The sequence below is a fragment of the Saccopteryx bilineata genome, chromosome 1 (genome assembly GCF_036850765.1).
Source record: "Saccopteryx bilineata isolate mSacBil1 chromosome 1, mSacBil1_pri_phased_curated, whole genome shotgun sequence".
NCBI classification, from domain to species: domain Eukaryota; kingdom Metazoa; phylum Chordata; class Mammalia; order Chiroptera; family Emballonuridae; genus Saccopteryx; species Saccopteryx bilineata.
Window position 1 is genome coordinate 46,162,564 of NC_089490.1, and position 22,828 is coordinate 46,185,391.

A 22,828-nucleotide genomic window follows, 5' to 3' on the forward strand; every position below is an offset into this window, starting at 1 on the left:
GGAAGGGGCATGATAAAAGCAGTTCTTTAGAGAGTAGGACGGGAAAGCCTTTGCAGGCTGAATTCCAAATGCACTATTTCCTTGGTGTGATGGATCATGGAATTTCACTTCTGAAATGCAATAAATGTCACCTTTTTAGTAAAGACCTTCCCTGGTACTCTGTCCAAACTTTCAAATCACCCAAAGCCTGCATCCTGTCCTCCTTCTCTGTTGTGTGTGGACTTGTACTTTTTCCCCTCCTTAGCAATGATCACTAATACTGTATACATTTTATTTATCGACATTGTTTATGACCCAGTCTCCTACTAGAATGTAAATTCTATAAGAGCAGAGATTTTTTTTTTAAATAAATTTTTATTAATGTTAATGGGATGACATTAATATTTCAGGGTACATATATTCAAAGAAAACATGTCTAGGTTATCTTGTCATTAAATTATGTTGCATACCCCTCACCCAGAGTCAGATTGTCCTCTGTCACCCTCTGTCTAGTTTTCTCTGTGCCCCTCCCCCTCCCCCTAACTCTCTCCCTCCCTCCCTCCTGCGTCCTCCCTCCCCCCACCCCTGGTAACCACCACTCTCTTGTCCATGTCTCTCAGTCTCATTTTTATATTCCACCAATGTATGGAATCATGTAGTTCTTGTTTTTTTCTGATTTACTTATTTCACTCCGTATGATGTTATCAAGATCCCACCATTTTGCTGTAAATGATCTGGTGTCACCATTTCTTATGGCTGAGTAGTATTCCATAGTGTATATGTGCCACATCTTCTTTATCCAGTCTTCTATTGAAGGGCTTTTTGGTTGTTTCCATGTCTTGGCCACTGTGAACAGTGCTGCAATGAACATAGGGCTACATGTGTCTTTACGTATCAATGATTCTGAGGTTTGGGGGTATATACCCAGTAGAGGGATTGCTGGGTCATAAGGTAGTTCTATTTGCAGTTTTTTGAGGAACCACCATACTTTCCTCCATAATGGTTGTACTACTTTACATTCCCACCAACAGTGTATGAGGGTTCCTTTTTCTCCACAGCCTCTCCAACACTTGCTATTACCCGTCTTGTTGATAATAGCTAATCTAACAGGGGTGAGGTGGTATCTCATTGTAGTTTTGATTTGCATTTCTCTAATAACTAATGAAGCTGAGCATCTTTTCATATATCTGTTGGCCATTTGTATTTCTTCCTGGGAGAAGTGTCTGTTCATGTCCTCTTCCCATTTTTTTATTGGATTGTTTGTTTGTTTGTTGTTGAGTTTTATGAGTTCTTTGTAAATTTTGGATATTAGGCCCTTATCTGAGCTATTGTTTGAAAATATCAGTTCCCATTTAGTTGGCTGTCTGTTTATTTTGGTATCGGTTTCTCTTGCTGAGCAAAAACTTTTTATTCTGATGTAGTCCCATTCATTTATCTTTGCCTTCACTTCTCTTGCCATTGGAGTCAAGTTCATAAAATGTTCTTTAAAACCCAGGTCCATGAGTTTAGTACCTATGTCTTCTTCTATGTACTTTATTGTTTCAGGTCTTATATTTAGGTCTTTGATCCATTTTGAATTAATTTTAGTACACGGGGACAGGCTGTAGTCGAGTTTCATTCTTTTGCATGTGGCTTTCCAGTTTTCCCAACACCATTTGTTGAAGAGGCTTTCTTTTCTCCATTTTGCGTTGTTGGCCCCCTTATCAAAGATTATTTGACCATATATATGTGGTTTTATTTCTGGGCTTTCTATTCTGTTCCATTGGTCTGAGTGTCTATTTTTCCGCCAGTACCATACAGTTTTGATTATTGTGGCCCTATAATATAGTTTAAAGTCAGGTATTATAATGCCCCCAGCTTCATTCTTTTTCCTTAGGATTGCTTTAGCTATTCGGGGTTTTTTATAGTTCCATATAAATCTTATGATTTTTTGTTCCATTTCTTTAAAAAATGTCATAGGAATTTTGATGGGAATTGCATTAAATTTATATATTACTTTGGGTAATATGGCCATTTTAATTATATTTATTCTTCCTATCCAAGAACAAGGAATATTTTTCCATCTCATTGTGTCTTTTTCTATTTCTCTTAGCAATGTCTTGTAGTTTTCGTTATATAGGTCCTTTACATTCTTTGTTATGTTTATTCCTAAGTATTTCATTTTTTTTGTTGCAATCGTGAAGGGGATTATTTTTTTGAGTTCGTTTTCTAATATTTCATTGTTGGCATATAGAAAGGCTATGGACTTTTGTATGTTGATTTTGTATCCTGCGACCTTACTGTATTGGTTTATTGTTTCTAGTAATTTTTTTGTGGAGTCCTTTGGGTTTTCGATGTATAGGATCATATCATCAGCAAAAAGTGATACCTTTACTTCTTCTTTTCCGATATGGATGCCTTTTATTTCTTTGTCTTGTCTGATTGCTCTGGCCAGAACTTCTAGCACCACGTTAAATAAGAGTGGAGAGAGTGGACAACCCTGTCTTGTTCCTGATTTAAGGTGGAAAGTCCTCAGTTTTACGCCATTTAATATGATGTTGGCTGATGGTTTATCATATATGGCCTTTATCATGTTGAGATATTTTCCTTCTATACCCATTTTGTTGAGAGTCTTAAACATAAAATTGTGTTGTATTTTATCAAAAGCCTTTTCTGCGTCTATTGATAAGATCATGTGGTTTTTGTTCTTTGTTTTGTTGATATGGTGTATTACGTTAACCGTTTTACGTATGTTGAACCATCCTTGAGATTCTGGGATGAATCCCACTTGATCATGATGTATTATTTTTTTAATATATTGTTGTATTCGATTTGCCAGTATTTTGTTTAGTATTTTAGCATCTGTATTCATTAGAGATATTGGTCTGTAGTTTTCTTTCTTTGTGCCATCCTTGCCTGGTTTTGGTATGAGGGTTATGTTGGCCTCATAAAATGTGTTTGGAAGTATTGCTTCTTCTTCAATTTTTTGGAAGACTTTGAGTAGAATAGGAACCAAGTCTTCTTTGAATGTTTGATAGAATTCACTAGTATAACCATCTGGGCCTGGACTTTTATTTTTGGGGAGGTTTTTAATAGTTTTTTCTATTTCCTCCCTGCTGATTGGTCTGTTTAGGTTTTCTGCTTCTTCATGACTCAGTTTAGGAAGGTTGTATTGTTCTAGGAATTTATCCATTTCTTCTAGATTGTTGTATTTGGTGGCATATAGTTTTTCATAGTATTCTACAATAATTCTTTGTATATCTATGATGTCTGTGGTGATTTCTCCTCTTTCATTTTGGATTTTATTTATTTGAGTCCTGTGTCTTTTTTCCTTGGTGAGTCTTGCCAAGGGTTTGTCGATTTTGTTGATCTTTTCAAAGAACCAGCTCCTTGTTTTATTGATTTTTTCTATAGTCTTTCTGTTCTCTATTTCGTTTATTTCTAAGAGCAGAGATTTTTGCCTATTTTATTCACTACCATATGCACCTTCAGCATCTGAAACACTGTATACAGAAGGCCTTGAGTAATACATGTTGCATGAATAATTGAATTTATTAGTAACTGTACCGGGTCTGATTCTGGTTACTAGTAATAAAATGGCAAATAAGGGCAAGGAAGTTCCTGTCCTTATGAAGTTTTTATTCTAGCAGAAAAGACCAAAACAAATAAGCATAATAAAACCAGAATAAATAAGGTGCTGTTTGCTCAAAGAAAAATATAACAAGGTAACAAAAACAAAATATATAACAAGAATATAAAATATAAAAATAGAATGCTTTCCTGTTGCATGCATTGAATATATGACAATAGGAAAGACCCTTTTATTCTGTGTTTGTTTGTTTGTTTGTGTGTGTGTGTGTGTGAGAGAGAGAGAGAGAGAGGAGAGAGAGAGGCAAGGAAAAAGAGACAGGAGCATTGAGCTGCTCCTGTATGTGCCCTGACCAGGGATCGAACCGGCAACATCCACGCTCTAGAACACGTTCCAACCATCTAACTAGGGCTTTTTTTTTTTTTTTTTTTTTTAGAGATAGAGAAAGGGAAAGAGAGGAGAGGAGGAAGAGGGGGAAGAAGCATTCATTTGTTGTTCCGTTCAGTTGTGCATTCATTGACTGCTTCCCATATGTGTCCTGACAAGGCATCAAACCCACAACCTTGTTGTTTCTGGACGATGCTCTTAACCAACTGTGCTAACCCACCAGGGCTTTTTTTGTTTTAAATTCACTGTCACTAAACAATATATACCGGTTTTCAATCTCAGTCATGTTTTCTGGAAAGGAAATGGGAACAGAGCTCCCAGAGGTAAGAACCTGACTGATGATTTCTAAATTGCAGACCTCAGGTCCTTTGAGAAATAATGTTCAAGTTGCCTTGTTCAATTCAGCAAAACCATCCCAATCACTCCATGCAACTATTGACTGGTTATACCATCTACCAGGATGAAAAGCATGCTTTTTGACTACTCTTGGGAAAAGAGGGTTTTGATTTAATTTTGATAGGCCAAGATTCATTCAATTCACTTTAGACTAAGTGAGTGTCTTCATGGAACACAGACTTGGGATAGGTGCCCGGATATGAGGCAAAAATTAAAAAGTCTGAACTTTCCCTTCTTGAGACCACCACTTCCTAAGAAAGTATGATCCTTTTAATGAAAACAGACTGAAGCAGACAGAGGACATAAAAGTAAAACAAAAAAAAATTATTTTTAATTACAGTAGACATACAATATTATATTAGTTTCAGGTGTACAACATGGTGATTAGATATTTATATAACTTACAAAGTGATCACTCCAGTAAATCTAGTGCCCATCTGATACCACACATAGTTATTACAATATTGTTGACTATTTTCTCTATGTTGTATTTAACATCCCCTTGACTGTTTTTATAACTGGGAATTTCTACTTCTTAATCCCTTCCTCTTTTCACCCATCCTCCAACCATCAATATGTTCTCTGTATCTGTTAGTTTGCTTCAGGAAAACTATTTTAATAAGAGTAAAAACAAAATATTTGAAACCACAGGCAAACACCTATTAGGAGAGCTAGAAAGAAGAGCATTGAAAGAAACCAGTTTTGTCAACCCAGACATTCCACCCAGAAATCCTCCAAAGAACTTAAATATTCACTATGGATATTTTAAATGTAGAGAAAATAGAAAGCATGTAACTAAGAACAAATTTTTTTTTAAGAACCACACACTTTAAGAATAATTTCAGATGGTTTAAAATCCAGATAAGCCAGAACATACCACATAAGAAAAAGGCCTTTTTTTCCCTTGAAAACAAAAAACAGGATTAGAGAAAATACAGCCCTGCTGTTGGAGACCAGTATTGTTACAGTAACACAGAGAAAGCAGAGCTATTCAAATCCTAACCTATTGCTTTTTTTCCTCATCAAAAAGCATGATTTCAAATGAAAATGAATATTGTTAAATGTGGTTCAGAGAAAATGAAATTATATAATGAGCAAATTGCTGGCCATTTTTAATGAGTTAGGGTGGCTGGGTCCAGATTATTATGTTTTAAAGCAGCAATTTTCAACCAGTGTGTCACAAGAATTTTTAAAACAAGCAGTACCTGACTATTTAATCAGGGGCATTGACCTCTTCTCCCTTAAATTGTCAAATAAAAAAATGACAACTGCCAACACAATAGCCATCCAGTGTGAATGAATCAAAATTATACCTATTTTTTTGTCAGATTGGCAAAAAAAATATATTCTTGTGTGTGCAACAGAATTTTAGTAATTAGTTTATGTGTGCTATAAGATTAAAAATGTTGAAAATCACTGTTATAAAGCATCAAGATAATTGTGGATAAAATTGAAGAACTTTTAATAAGCTCTAATAAATCTTGAAAAATGTAATTGATACCAAATCACCAGAGACAAGAAAATATTCTGAGGTTAAAATCTGTAAGAAAAGGGTCTCTGGACTTTGTATATTGGTAAATTTGTTTCCTATTTCAATAGGTTCATCAATTTGCTATATCAGGGGAATAGAGTAGATAAAATATTTTCATTTTAGCAAAGCACAGGAAAGTGTTTTACAATATTTTTGAGGAAATGGAGGAGAAATGCAGGCAGGATGACATGGCTCTTGGGGGCGGGGGGTGCCAGGTGACAAGTCTCTTGAGAAGAGCCACAGGGTTTGTAAAATATCTCTGAAGACAAATGTAGGACATTTAGAGATTCTCAGAGTAGGGAGTTGGTAGTTCATGTTAGGAATAAATTAATCAAAATTAACATAATACAAAGTAAAAATAACAAATGTAAACGTTTTAGAAATCCAAATGAGAGATATCTATTAGGTTTAGTTTATATCAGGTTGAATTTAGGCCAATAGTATCACTTGGTTCTTTAAAAAGAATGTGCCTTTAAGCTGCACTAATACTCCATTTCCATGTAAAGAGTAGTGAGGCTAAAACCATATCTTTATCATTTTCATATTTAGTCAGTCATACCCCAAATACCTTGTATCATCCAGAAAGGACTTGAGTCTACTAATAACATATATATGAATAAAAACAAAAATCTGTCTTCCCAGTAAACAGAAAGCCCTGTTAGGTACAGACCGTGATTCAGTTCCCAATACCTGTAAATATCATTATTTGTGACTGAAATAATATAGTAAAGAGAAGGTAATGATAGAATGATATAAAGAGGTCGGGATTGAAGTTGATCCATAAACATGTATAGCAGGAGACTCTGCACCATTATTAACATGGGTCGCAAGTTCACCTCCAAGCCCCCTAGCAGCCAAAGCAAGGAGGTAAGCATGTTAAGAGGTCACTGTCTCCATAAAGCAAACCATGTCATTTTTTCCAGAAGCAATAGATGACGTTTTGGTTTGATGGATCATGGAATTGCACTTGCTTAAAGACACTTGTCTTTAGATATTTTTTACAAAATAACTCTGACGTTTGGAGATTTGTTATCAAGTACAAATCCTCCAAGTCATATCATCCTGCCTGAACTTATCAATTTCCTCAAGATATTATAAAACACTTTCCAGTGCTTTGCTGAAATCAAACATTTAATTAATTCTATTCTCCTAATATAACAAGCTGGTAAAACCTATCAAAATAGAAAACAAGCATAGTTTTGTGTTTCTTGATCTTGGTGAACCATTATTTCTTTCCAGAAATCATAATTGTTCTTTTGAATTTACTATAAATCATTTGCTTAATATTATATCTGGAATATTCCTAGGAGTTGTAATTGAGATTGAGTTTATCAATATACAAGATCTAGAGTCCCCTACTTCATTCTTTCTTTGACACTCAGAATATTTTTCTCTCTGGTCATTTGATACCTGTTACCATTTTTTCAAAATTCATTAAGGTTTATTAATAGAGTTCTTTATTTTTATTTTCCAATACTTTGATACCATACAAGATAAATCTAGACCCAGCAACATGCTTATTAAAATTGGCCAACAATTTGCCCATCGTATTGCAAAAAGTTGTTTCTTGTAATAAAATCCTGAGAAAAATCTCTAACATGATACCTCATTGAGCAACTACAATGTGAAGTACAGAGAAACTCTTAAAATATCATAAATTGACTGGATGCTTTCCATTCTTCAGGAAAAGAGCAAGAAATCAAACACATTTTAGTGAAAGCATCCCATGAGTTATCAAGGTAATGAGGTCTAAGTCCATAGTTTATCAATGGTCAGGTTTGCTGCAGACTCTGTAGCATAATAGAAAAGGTACAGGAGCCTGACCTGTGGTGGCGCAGTGGATAAAGCGTCGACCTGAAAATGCTGAGTTCGCCGGTTCGAAACCCTGGGCTTGCCTGGTCAAGGCACATATGGGAGTTGATGCTTCCTGCTCCTCCCCCTTCTCTCTCTCTGTTTCTCCCTCTCTCTCCCTCTCTCTCTCCTTTCTAAAAAATGAATAAATAAAATTAAAATAAGTTAAAAAAAAAAGAAAAGGTACAGGAAAATAAGCAAATGAAAATCTTTAAGACAATTCTCTTTGAAATAAACTTTTGCTAATAGCTAGGCAGTGGAAGGTTTGAATTTGAATTCCCTGGCAAGAATTTACAGTGCAGATATTTTGTGATTCAATGCTAAATATTTTGCTCAGACTGGAGAACAATAATGGGTCTAAGTCAAACCTCAGAAGATATAGGAACAAACTTATAACAGTGACAAGGAAAGTGGCAAATCTGTAAGACATTGTTCCATATGAAAAGTAGACAAAGAACAGGGCTTGGTAGATTTAATATGAAGATTGATGAGAAAGTCAAACATCTGGCCTGACCAGGTGGTGGCACAGTGGATAGAGCATTGGACTGGAATGCAGAGGACCCAGGTTTGAAACCCTGAGGTCACTGGCTTGAGCACGGGCTCATCAAGCTTGAGCACGAGGTCGCTGGCTTTAGTGTGAGATTATAGATGTGACTTCATGGTCGCTGGCTTGAGCCTAGAAATGTCTGGCTTGAAGCCCAAGGTTGCTAGCTTGAGCCCAAGGTCTCTTGCTTGAGCAAGGTGTCACACACTCTGCTGTAGCCCCTGGTTAAGGCACATATGAGAAAACAATCAATTAACAACTAAGGAGACTAAGAAGCTGCAATGAAGAATTGATGCTTCTCATCTCTCTCCCTTCCTATCTCTGTCCCTATCTGTCCCTCTCTCTGTCTCTCTGTCTCTGTCTCTGTCATACGCAAAAAAAAAAAACCCAAAAAACAAAAAAAACAAGCATCTGAAGAACATACAGAGGAGAGAGCACATGTCTCAGTAGTGCAGAGCCTGAATGAAGACCAGTGAGTCAAGAGCTGGGATAAGGAAACGACTCAGAAGGGAATATAGTTCTTGTAACAGTTAAGCCACCTGTAACAGGATTGTGCTGCCTTAACTCCTGGACTGTTCTGGATGCTAGAAGAACTCAAGGAGAACCATCTACACATGGTCTATCAGTGATGTTTTAAAACATCCCTGTCTTAAAGGTGAAGAGATTAAGTAAAGAAAATAAAACCTAATACACACAGACAACACAATGGTGATTATGGAATAAAAGAACTCAAATGATGTCAGAGTAATGGGGGTGTGAGAGATACTCCTGATCTCTCCCCTTGAAATTTCAACAAATTGAACAACTATAATGCAGCAAAGTAACCCCAGCTGGGCTTGCAGAACACCTGAAAAATCTGCACACCAAATGGACTAAAGATGGAACAGGGTGAAAAAGGGGCAGAAGATTAAACACACTCATGGTAAACACTAGAGAGAAGACAAACCTGGAGTGACGGGGTTTTTTCTCTGCTGGACTAAGTATGGAGGGGAGGGAAGCTCGAGATCTCTAGGTTTTGTCTGAGGAGTATGAAGAGGAAAACTCAGAGTGACTGGGTTTCCTTCTGTCAGGAGGAGAAATAAGATAGAGGGGCAGAGGGGGTGATAAACCAAAGTGGACAGAACACGGGGTCATGACCAGTGTTCCTGTGGTCTCCTGGTAGCTCACACCTGGTACAGAGACAGAGAAAACTAAAGTGCCGCCCCCAGCCTCCCAGATCCTGCCTCCCTCACCTCATGGTGTGGAGAATGGCAGAGACAAACCCCACAGCTAGCTTTCCCAACCCACTCTCTCTCCTGAAAAACAGAGCTGCTCCACATCCTGTCCACAGATCTGTTGAGACATGTGGAGGAGCACCCAGAGGCCTGAGATAACCATTGCTAGAGCAGTAAAGCCAGAAATCAGAAGCTGTAAAACCAAAGCCATAAAGCCAAAGAAGTAAAGCCCTCACAACATGCCCCACCCACCAGTGTGACTGCTGCCCCACCTACATCATTGGGACAGTAACATCTCAGCAGAGGACACTCCAGGAATTTCACAGAGCTAAAACTGTAATATAGCAACACCTACTGGAAGGAAACAGTAACCTCTCAATAACCAAAATTTATTTTCTTTTTTCCCTTCTTATTCTTTTTTTTCTTTTTCTCTTTTGAATTTTATTATTTTTATTTTTATATTTTTATTCTTACTTTTTGTGGGTATTTTCTTTGTTTTTTACTTATTTTTGGTGTTCTTTTATTTCCACTTTTGAACTTTTAATTGTTACTTTTTTTTTTTTTTTTTGCATTTTTCTGAAGCTAGAAACAGGGAGAGACAGTCAGACAGACTCCCACATGCGCCCAACCGGGATCCACCCAGCATGCCCACCAGGGGCGACGCTCTGCCCACCAGGGGGCGATGCTCTGCCCATCCTGGGTGTCGCCATGTTGCGACCAGAGCCACTCTAGCACCTGAGGCAGAGGTCACAGAGCCATCCCCAGTGCCTGGGCCATCTTTGCTCCAATGGAGCCTTGGCTGTGGGAGGGGAAGAGAGAGACAGAGAGGAAGGTGCGGCGGAGGGGTGGAGAAGCAAATGGGCGCTTCTCCTGTGTGCCCTGGCCGGGAATCAAACCCGGATCCTTCGCACGCTAGGCCGACGCTCTACTGCTAAGCCAACTGGCCAGGGCTAATTGTTACTTTTAAGGTATTATAAAAATACAGATAGGTTGCTTGAAAACTCTATAAACAACTCTTTCCTTTTTCTTTCAAAAGAAAGTAGGTTATAAGTTGTATAATTAAACCTCCAGTTTTTTTCCCACTTCAGCCCCAATATTTCCACAAAAAACCTGGGTAACTAACTTGACATTCTGCCCCTGAAAGACTGCCAGACTTCAGACTATACAACACAACATGTAATCAGAAGTTGATTTGTTAAGATAAACATAGAAAAAATTGTATACTCAATTTCCTTCAAAGTAAACACTCTGGGAAGCCATATGCTGACCCCATTTGTTTTTTGGAGGGTTTTTTGTTGTAGTTGTTTTGTTTGTTTGTTTGTTTGTTTGTTTTATTATTTAAATATAGAAAATTAACTTTAACAGGGTGACATTGATCACTAAAAGTACACATGTTTCAGGTAAACATTTCTATAGCATTTGAACTGTTGATTATGTTGTATACCCATCATCCAAAGTCAAATCATTTTCAGTCACCTTATATTTGTCCAACTGTATTTTTTTTGTTTTCTATCTTTGTTTTCTGTTGTTGTTTTTTTACTTGTCATTATTCTTTAAATTTTTATATTTTATTGTATTTTTTAATTTAAATATTTAGTTGTAATTTTGTTAGAATTCTTAACAATACTACTCTCAAATGCTATTAAGAATGAAGAAATCAAATACCATCATTACATAAGATAGAGACATAGTTCAGAAAGAAAATAAAAAATATCCAGAAAAAAATCTCAATCATATGGAAACCTTGGTATTAAATAATAGAGAATTCAAAATTGAAGTTCTAAAAATACTCAACAAGATATGAAAAAACACCAATAAGCAACTTAATGAGCTCACCAAGGAGCTTGAAATTTTAAAAACAGAGATGGAGAACTCAATAATGAATTACAAACTGAGATAGCAAGTTTAGCTAAGAGAACAAACCAGATAGAGGAAATAATCAGTGATATCAAAGACAGACAAGTAGAGATGCCACAGAGAGAAGAGGAGAGAAACTCACAAATTTAAAAAAAAGAACTTAGCTCTACAAAAATTGTCTGACTCCATCAGAAAGAGCAATATAAAAATAATGGGTATATCAGAAAAAGAAAAGATGGAGAAGGGAATGGAGAACCTACTCAACAAATAATGGATAAGAATTTTCCAAGTCTATGGAAAGAGTTAAAACCTTGAATCCAAGAAGCAAACAAAACACTGAGTTACCTCAACCCAAACAGATCTACTCCAAGGCATATTGTAATAAAATTGTCAAAAATCAATAACAAAGGAAGAATCCTCAAGGAAGCAAGGGAAAAGAATACATAACCTATAAAGGAAATCCTATTAGGTTATCATCAGACTTCTCAGCAGAAACTCTACAAGCCAGAGGAAGTAGACCCAAACATTCAAAGTTCTGAAAAAAAGAATTACCAGCCAAGAATATGATGTCCATCAAAGTTATCCTTCAAATATGAAGAATAAGTAAAAACTTCTGCAGACATACAAAAGCTGAGGCAGTTTATCACCGAAAAACACCCACTGTAGGAAATATTCAAGGGGCTTAGTCAACCAGACACAAAGAAGAGAACAATTCAAAACTACAAATAAAACCTCCAACAAGGTCAAAATAAAAACAAAGATAATCTGTGATAACAATAACATAAAACAGGAGAGTATAAATATGTGCAGTAGCAAAGGATATAAAGTCCAGAAGCACTAATAAGAAAAAGGACTCTCATACATATGAACATTTTTCTTTTAATAACTTAATGGTAAACACCCACAAAAAAAGCCACTACTAAAATACACAGCTTTAAAGAAAAAAAGAAACAAGAGAACGAAGTATGGAATATTACCACTCAAAAACAACTAATAGAAACACAAAAGAGAAGAACCAAACAAGACACAGAGCTACTAGAAAACAAAACATAATGGCTATAGGAAATCTTCAAGTGTCAATAAGTACCCTAAATGTAAATGAACTGGACTCACCAGTAAAGAGGCACAGAGTAGCAGACTAGATCAAAAAGCAAGACCCAACTGTATGCTGCCTTCAAGAGACACATCTAAGCTACAAAGACAAAAGTAGATTCAAAGTGAAAGGTTGGAAAATGATTCTCCAAGCAAATAATATCCAAAGAAAAGCAGGTGTAGACATACTCATATCTGACTCATAGCAAGAAAGAAGAATTGTAAAGGTATAACTGTTTGCAGTTGACATAATCCTGTATATAGAAAGCCTCAAAGACCCCACCAAAAAAACTATTAGAAACAATAAACCAATACAGTGAAGTTGAAGGATAAAAAATCAATATTCAGAAATCTACTGCTTACCTATATGCTAATGATGAAACTTCAGAAAATGAACTAAAAAAAAAAAATTCATTTTACAATTGCAACAACAAAAAATACCTAGGAATAAACTTAACAAAGGATGTGGAAGACCTATCTATATACTGAAAAATACAAAGCATTATTAAAAGATATTGGAAAAGACACAATGAAATGGAAAAATATTTTGTGTTCATGGATTAGAAGGATCAACATAGTTAAAATGGTCATATTTCCCAAAGCAATAAACAACTTTAATGTAATCCCCATCAATATTTCAATATCATTTTTTTAAAAAAATAGAACAAAAAATCACCAAGTTTGTATGGAACCATAAAAAACCCAAATAGCCAAAGCAATCCTGAGGATGAAGAATGAAGCTAGGGCCCTGGTCGATTAGCTCAGTGGTGGAGCATCAGCCCAGCCTATCTATGGCTGCCCCAGATTTGATTCCCGGCCAGGGCACACAGGAGAAGCACCCATCTGCTTCTCCACCCCTCCCCACTCTCTCTCTCTCTCTCTCTCTCTCTCTCTCTCTCTCTCTCTCTTCCCTTCCTGCAGCCATGGCTCATTGGTGTGAGTTGTCCCTGAGCACTGAGGATGATGGCTCCATTGCATCTGCCTCAGGCACTAAAAAATGGCTCTGGTTGCAATGAAGCAAGCACCCCAGATGGAAAAAACATCACCCCCTAGTGGGCTTGCTGGGTGGATCCCAGTTAGGGCACATGTGGGAGTCTTTCTCTGCCTCCCCTCCTCTCACTAAATAAATAAAAAAAAAGAATGAAACCACAGGTATCTCAGTACCTGACTTAAAATTATACAACAGAACCACGGTAATCAAAACAGCATGGTATTGGCAGAAAAACAGACATACAAACCAATAGAACAAAATTGAGAGCCTAGAAATAAAACAACATATATATGGACAAATAATCTTTGACAAAGGAGCCAAAAACACACAATGGAGAAAAGAAAACCTCTTCAATAAATGGTGCTGGGAAAAGTAGAAAGCCACATGCAAAAGAATGAAATGACTACAGTGTGTCCCCCTGCACAAAAATTAATTCAAAATGGATCAAAGACCTAAATATAAGATCTGAAACAATAAATCACATAGAAGAAAACATAGATACTAAACTCATGGACTTTGGCCGCAGAGAACAATTTATGAATTTGACCCCAAAGGCAAGGGAAGTAAAGGCAAAAATAAATAAATGGGATTATATCAAACTAAAAAGCTCCTACACAGCCAAAGAAACTGACAACAAAACCAATAGACAGTCAATCAAATGGGAGATGATATTTTCAAACAATGGCTCTGATATCCTTATTTAAATGTCTAAAATATCGAAAAAAGAATTCAGAAAGCTGAGCAACAAACAAGCAAACAATCCAATTAAAAAATGGGGGGAGGACCTGAACAGACACTTCTCCCAAGAAGACATATGTATGAAAAAATGCTCATCTTCACTAGCTATTCAAGAAATGCAAATCAAAACTACAGTGAGATACCACCTCACATCTGTTATAAACAAGACAGTTAATAACAAGTGTCGGCTATGGAGAAAAAAGAACCCTCATTCACTGCTGATGGAAATGCAAATTAGTACAACTGTTATGGAAGAAAGTATGTTGGTTCCTCAAAAAATTAAGAATAGAACTATTATATGACCCAGCTATCCCTCTACTGCAGGGGCCCCCAACTTTTTTTGGACCGGTTTAATGTCAGAAAATATTTTCACGGACCGGCCTTTAGGGTGGGACGGATAAATGTATCATGTGAGTCTTAGACGGATGTAACAGAGGGAATCTGGTCATTTTTTAAAAATAAAACATCGTTCAGACTTAAATATAAATAAAACGGAAATAATGTAAGTTATTTATTCTTTCTCTGTGGACCGGTACCACATGGCCCACGGACCAGTACTGGTCCATGGCCCAGGGATTAGGGACCACTGCTCTACTGGGTATCCACCCTAAAAACTCAAAAACATTGGCACGTAAAGACATATGCACCCCCATGTTCATTGTAGCAGTATTTATAGTGGCCAAGACATGGAAACAACCAAAGTATACCTTGATAGAAGATTGGATAAAGTTGTGGTACATATCTATAATAGAATACTACTCAGCCATAAGAAATGATGACGTACTGCCATTTACAACAACATGAATGGACCTTGAGAATATTATACAGCCCCAGCCAGTTGGTTTATCAGTAAAGTGTTGGTCTGGCATGTGGAAGTCTGGAAGTCTGGGTTCGATTCCCAATCAGAGCACACAAGAGAAGTGACCATCTGTTTCTCCACCCCTCTCTAATCTCCCTCGCTCTCTCTTTCTCTTTCTCTTTCTCTCTCTCTTTTTCTCTCCCACTTTCTCCTTTCCTGTAGCCATGGCTCATTCCAGCAAGTTGGCATCGGGCACTGAGGATGGTACCATGGCCTTACCTCAGGCACTGAAGTAGCTTGTTTGCCGAGCAACAGAGCAACAGCCCCAGTTAAGCAGAATATCACCCCTAGGGTGCTTGCCAAGTAGATCCTGATTGGGGCGCATGCAGGAATCTGTCTCTGTGCCTTCCCGCCTCTCACTTGATGATAAAAAAAGAAAAAAAAGAGAACATTATACTGAGTGAAATATATAAATCAGAAAAAGCTAAAAGCTGTATGATTTTACACATAAGTGGGATATAAAACTAAGACTCACGGACATAGATAAAAGTTGAAGTGGTTACCAGAGGGAGAGGATGTGGGGAAGGGATAGGGGAAGGGTGTAAAGAGGGAGGGACAAGCATACAGTTGCGAAAGACAATTTGACTTTTGGTGATGGATATACAACATAATCACCAGTTCAAATGCTATAGAAACATTTACCTGAAACCTATGTACTCTCGTAGATCAATGTCACCCTGTTAAATTTAATTTTCTAAATAAAATTTTTTTAAAAAATGAATGGTGATTACAAGAGGAAAAGGCGGCCCTGGCCAGTTGGCTCAGTGGTAGAGCATTGGCCTGGTGTGTGGGGGACCCGGGTTCGATTCCCGGCCAGGGCACATAGGAGAAGCGCCCATTTGCTACTCCACCCCCCACCCCCTCCTTCCTCTCTGCCTCTCTCTTCCCCTCCCGCAGCCAAGGCTCCATTGGAGCAAAGATGGCCCGGGCGCTGGGGATGGCTCCTTGGCCGCTGCCCCAGGCGCTAGAATGGCTCTGGTCGCAACAGAGCGACGGCCCAGAGGGGCAGAGCATCACCCCCTGGTGGGCGTACCGGGTGGAACCCGGTCGGGCGCATGCGGGAGTCTGTCTGGCTGTCTCTCCCCGTTTCCAGCTTCAGAAAAATACAAAAAAAAAAAAAAAAAGAAAAGAGGAAAAGGCGGGGTAAGGGGTAGAACAGGCCGAAGGGGATAAATGGTGATGGAAGGAGACTTGGCTCGGGTGGTGAACACACAATGCAGTATGCAGAGGATTATAAAATTGTACACGTGAAACCTATTTAATTTTATTAATCAATGTCACCTTAATAAATTTAATAAATAAATAAAAATGAACCCTGTCTTGAGAGGAGCTTAGTCAGAACTCTTTCTAGCCACAAAGATTCTCTGATCCTGGGGTGAGAGCCTGTGTGTGCCCCGTCTGCGTTTAGAGTCCAGGGACTGCTGTGAGGGGAGGATCCCGAACTCCTGTGCATCCTCTCGCCTGGCTCCGGCTCATCTCTCATCTGCATCAGCCATGTCCTCTACAGAAACACACTGTGTGAGCAGAAACCCCCTTTCCCATTTCCTGGGGTGAGAGCCTGTGTGTGCCCCGTCTGCGTTTAGAGTCCAGGGACTGCTGTGAGGGGAGGATCCCGAACTGCTGTGCATCTCCTTGCCTGGCTCCGGCTCATCTCTCATCTGCATCAGCCATGTCCTCTACAGAAACACACTGTGTGAGCAGAAACCCCCTTTCCCATTTCCTCTGTCTTCTTAACACCACATACATGTAAATTACATTGCATTTTTTTAAAACTGTTAGCTGATAATACAGCTTCACAGAGAGAATATTTATTGATTTTAGTCTTTTATAACATTTAGGGTGTTAACATTTGAAAAGCAGAATTGTGTAGTATTTTTAAACAAATATTCTAAATCACCTTTACAGACAGTAAAAATGTCATATTTAATTAGTTAGTATAATTATTGTTAGGGGAAGCTGGGGCATGAACTTTGTGTGCAAAATGCCCTTCTTTTATTAAAAAATTATGCAGAAAAACAGTTTGAAAAGTGCCAAGTTTAGAAAGAAAGGTAAATTTGAGACACTGGAAATAATAGATGAGTTTCGGGCATTTCTCTGATGATAAGGTTTTCATTTCATTAGGCAGCATGATCTCTAGGAAAGTGTCATAGCAGCCACTGGGTCATCTATAGTCCCTAATGCTGACCTGTGTACTCCAGCCATCATAACTCATGATGTACTCGCAGACTTCCATCAAATGTACAGAAATACACACTTTATCAAAGCAACATTTGAAAATGTATAAAAAGTCAGAGACAGGGTTGAATTTCTTTTGGAAGTTATTGCTGAAGAATTGTTTTCTTAAAAAAAAAAAAACACCTCTAAATCTACTTCTTATTAGCATTTTTTACTTTAATCCCAAGATTCCGTTCCATATAAGACATTTAAAATCTCTCCTCTCCCCAAGCTTTCTTAATGATTCACTCACATGAATAGTTTGCCATGAAAAGCTAATAATCCATCATAATACATGGAGAAATCACCTTCTAAGTGGAAATGTACAATTCTTTCAGTCCACAAATCCCGAGGTGTTAATTTGTCTGCTTCTCTGAGCTAAACTCACTGAGATGTCTACTTTAAACACCAGCTCCACTTCTCTCTTCACTGAGTTATTCATAATTGCCTGTGAGTGCCCTGGGGTTTTGTTTGTGTGCATGACATTGTGCAACTTTCCATGGTTCATTTGACAAAACATCAGTTGAACTCTCCTGAATGCTTTGTTTCATATCACCCTAATTCTTGCTAAATGAACCCACACTTCAAGCACATACTTTCAAGCTGGATGGACATTATCTGTTCCACAGGCACCAGGATATTTCCAAGCAAATTTTTTTTATCAAATTAAATCTGACAATTTGATTCTTAACTAATCCACAAGAAAAGTTGATGGTGGTTTTCTTGAGTACACTTAAAAAGCCTTTGAACTAATAATATTTTTTAATCATAAATGCCATTCTTTTCCTCCTACAATAATCAGAGCCTCCGCAGGACAAGTTTTGAATAAAAGGTCTGCATCAAAGAGCATTTCTTCAGAAACAAAATAGAAATGATTGCTTCAAGCAAAATAAAGGGCAATGACTGTTACAGAATAATTTTGAAGAAAATGCTTCTTATGATATCTAACGATTAATGTATAAAAGAAAAATTCATATTTTTAAATTTTATATTTAGGAAATTAAACAGGGTAAAACTGATCAGTAAGAATACATAGGTTTCAGGTAAATGTTTCTATAGCATCTGAAATTTTATTATATTGTATTCCCATCACCAAAGTCAAATCATTTCTATCACCTTATATATGTCCCTCTTTACACCCTTCTCCATCCCCTCTGCCACATCCTCCTCCCTCTGGTAACCACGTCCACTTTTATCTATGCTGATGAGTCTCAGTTTTATATCCCACTTATGTGAGATATCATACAGCTCTTAGCTTTTTCTGATTTACCTGTCTTGTTGATAATATCCAGTCTAACAGAGGTGAGGTGGTATCTCATTGTAGTTTTCATCTGCATTTCTTGAATAGCTAGTGAAGATAAGCATCTTTTCATACATCTATTGACCATTTGTATGTCTTCTTGGGAGAAGTGTCTGTTCAGGTCCTCTCCCCATTTTTTAATTGGATTGTATGCTTGTTTGTTGCTAAGTTTTCTGAGTTCTTTATATATTTTTAGATATTAACCCCTTATCGAAGCCATTGTTTGCAAATATCATTTCTCATTTGATTGACTATTTGTTTTGTTGTCAGTTTCCTTTGCCGTGCAGAAGCTTTTTAGTTTGATACAGTCCTATTCATTTATTTTTGCCTTCAGTTCCCTTGCCCTTGGGGTCAAATTCTTAAGTTGCTCTCTGTGGCCAAGGTCCATGAGTTTAGTACCTATGTTTTCTTCTATGTGATTTATTGTTTCAGATCTTATATTTAGGTCTTTGATCTATTTTGAATAAATTTTTGTGCAGGGGGACACACTGTAGTCAAGTTTCATTCTTTTGCATGTGGCTTTCCAATTTTCCCAGCACCATTATTGGAGAAGCTTTCTTTTCTCCATTGTGTGTTTTTGGCTCCTTTGTCAAAAATTATTTGTCCATATATGTGTGGTTTTATTTCTGAGTTCTTGATTTTGTTCCATTGGTCTGTATGTCTGTTTTTCTGCCAGTACCATGCTGTTTTGATTATCATTCCTCTGTTATATAATTTGAAGTCAGGTAGTCTGATACTTCCAGCTTCATTCTTTTTCCTCAAGATTTCTTTGGCTATTTGGGTTTTTTAAAGTCCCATACAAACTTAGTGATTTATTGTTCTATTTCTTTAAAAAATGACATTGGGATTTTGATGAGGATTGCATTAAATATGTATATTGCTGTGGGTAATATGGCCATTTTAACTATGTTGATTCTTCTAGTCCATGAACATGAAATATTTTTCCATTTTATTGTGTCTTTTCCAATTTCTTTTAATAATGCTTTGTAGTTTTCAGTCTTAATAATGCTTTGTAGTCTTTCACATCCTTTGTTAAGTTTATTACTAGGTATTTTATTTTTTGTTGTTGTTGCTGTTGCAATTGTAAAAGCAATTGGCTTTTTTAGTTCATTTTCTGAAGTTTCATCATGAGCATATAGAAAAGCAGAAGACTTCTGTATATTAATTTTGTATCCTGCGACTTCATTAAATGGGTTTATATTTCTAATAGTTCTTTGGTGGGGTCTTTCGGGCTTTCTATATACAGGATCATGTCACTGCAAAAAGTGATATCTTTACTTCTTTCCAGATAAGGATGCCTTTTATTTCTTTCTCTTGCCTGATTGCTCTGGCTAGAACTTCCTGAACTATGTTGAATAAGAGTGGAGAGAATGGGCAGCCTTGTCTCATTCCTGACTTTAGAGGAAAAGTCTTCATTTTTTCACCATTTAGTATGATATTAGCCGATGGTTTCTCATATATGGCCTTTAATATGTTGAGGTACTTTCCTTCTATACCTGTTTTATTGAGTGTTTTAAACATAAAAGCATGTTGTATCTTATAGAATGCCTTTTCTGCTTCTATTGATAGGATCATATGATTTTTGTTTTGTTGAAAAAAAATCTATGCTTTTAAAACTTATCTTAGAACTTACCTGAGTACATGGCTGACCTATGCCAACATGATCTATTTCCCAGCTCTCAGCTCCCACTTTTTAATCCCCCAGCACAGTTAGCTACAATTTTTTACATGCCACAAACCCTTCAGGAGTTTGTTAAAGCATATAAACCCTTCCTCGGAATAATGTTTTTAAATGCATAAAATACATGTGATTACAAAAGAAAAGAGTTATGTTGAAATTCTACTGTTAAAATATTAAATAAGTTTCTGATATAGTAATATACATATTTCTTTATAAATGCATTAAAAAAAAACAACCCTGGCAGTGTGCCTAATAACTACCATAATCCTGAAATATTGACGAGTAATATCAATATCAAGATGAAACAATTATGGTTTCATCTACAATTCTAAAATGGGATATGAAAATACCTGTGACTTCTTACAAAACTATAAAAATCCTAGAAGAAAACATAAGCAGTAGACTCTCAGACATGTCTCATAACAATATTTTTGCCAATATACCTCCTCAGGCAAGTGAAATAAAGGACAAATAAATGAGACTATTCCAAAATAAAGACTTTTTTGCACAGCAAATGACACCATTAACAAAATAAAAAATCAACCCACTGTATGGGAGAATACAGTTGCCGATACATCTGATAAGGGATTAATAACCAAAATTTATAAAACTCAATACCAGAGAGACAAACAATCCAATTAAAAGTGAGCAAAGGACCTGAATAGACACTTCTCCAAAGAGGACATACAGATGGCCAATAGTCATGAAAAAATGCTCAAGGTCACTAATCATCAGAGAAATGCAAATTAAAATTATGATAAGATATCATCTCACACTTGCCCGAATGATTTTCATTAACAAATCAACAAACAACTGCTAGTGAAGGTGTGGAGAAAAGGGAACCCTCCTGCACGGCTGGTGGGAATGCAGACTGGTGCAACCACTGTGGAAAACAGTATGGCATTTTCTCAAAAAATTAAAAATGGAATGCTTTATGATCCAGCTATCCCACTTCTAGGAATATATACTAAGAATCTCAAAAGAAGATACGCACTCCTGTGTTCATTGCAGCATTATTTACAATAACCAATATCTGAAAACAGCCATGTGTTCATCAATGTATAAGTGGATTAAAAAAACTGTGGTACATTTATACAGTGAAGTACTACATGGCTGTGCAAAAGAAGGAAATGTTTTAGGACCTGGCCGGTTGGCTCAGTGGTAGAGCGTCGGCCTGGCGTGTGGAAGTCCCAGGTTCGATTCCCGGTCAGGGGATACAGGAGAGGTGCCCATCTGCTTCTCCACCCCTCCCCCTCTCCTTCCTCTCTGTCTCTCTCTTCCCCTCCCGCAGCCAAGGCTCCATTGGAGCAAAGATGGCCCGGGCACTGAGGATGGCTCCATGGCCTCTGCCTCAGGCACTAGAGTAGCTCTGGTCGCAACAGAGCGACACCCCGATGGGCAGAGCATCGCCCCCTGGTGGGCATGCCAGGTGGATCCCAGTCGGGCGCATGCGAGAGTCTGTCTGACTGCCTCCCCGTTTCCAGCTTCAGAAAAATACAAAAAAAAAAAAAAAAAAAAAAAGAAGGAAATGTTTTGCAAGCATAAATGTACCTGGAGATTATTTTAAATAAGCCAGGCAGAGAAAGACAAATATTATATGATCTCACTCATATGTGGAATCTAATGAACACAATAATCTGAGGCACAAAATAAAAACAAAGGCAGAGTGACAGGGAACAAATGAACAGCTGTCAGGGAGAAAGAGAAATACGGGACTGAGTCAAAGATGGTGAAGGGATTAGACAAAAACATGTATACATAACACATATACAGAAAACAGGGTAGCAATAGCCAGAGGGAAAGGGGTTGGAGGTAGGGGAGCGGGTTAAGGGGGTAGAAATGGGGGTGGAAAGAGATTTTGCATGGGGCATGGGAGGCACAATGTGGGTGTAGAGGGTGTTATATGGAATAGGACACTTGAAAGTACGTCAACAAATTATTCAATAATTAAATTTTTTAATAAAAATAATAAACTAAAATTAACATCACAGTTCTGCAAAATAAAAAATAAAAAAGAAAATATCTGTGACTTCTATGAATGGCCAAATTGGAAGTACTAGTAATACCATCATAGTTTGTTGCTGTGGTTAGTGACAAAAATGCAAATTTTTTCCCATCTACATTTACAGCCCCCTAAATTCTATCCACAGGCCCCCTGGAGGCCCATGGACCCTAGATTAAGACATGCTGGTGGCCCCTGACTTTTTCTCCTGCATCTACTTTTATCCAACCAGTAGAGAGGTGAAGTGGGGGTGGTCAGTTGTCAGCATGCATACATGTGTGAAGGACCTTCAGAAGCAATGTCATCAGCAGAGCCACACGCGAACCCCAGCACTGCACCAGAAGCCTGATGTCTGAACACTGACACCTCAGATGGGTCATTCCGTGTCAGTTCAGTGCTTCCCCAGCCAGGCAGTAGGCTTCTGACAATGCTGCCAGTAGCCAATTCATAGCAAAATGTGTTCTTTGTTCTCCACGACGTCATTCTCCTAAAGCAGGGATTGTTCCCCAAATATCCTTTACGCTTATTTACATAAACCTTACATGCAAGGCCTGCAATTCCTTATGGTCACACGTTCCCATATTCACTTCCTCTAGTAAAAAAAGTACTTCCATATCGCCAACC

The 22,828-nt window shown here is 37.5% G+C and overlaps 1 protein-coding gene across 3 annotated transcripts in view; it reads left to right on the forward strand.

Annotated features, from left to right (window-relative positions):
- KCNQ5 (potassium voltage-gated channel subfamily Q member 5) overlaps positions 1-22,828 on the forward strand; it is a 625,390-nt gene that overhangs the window by 356,099 nt on the left and 246,463 nt on the right. The window lies entirely within an intron of this gene.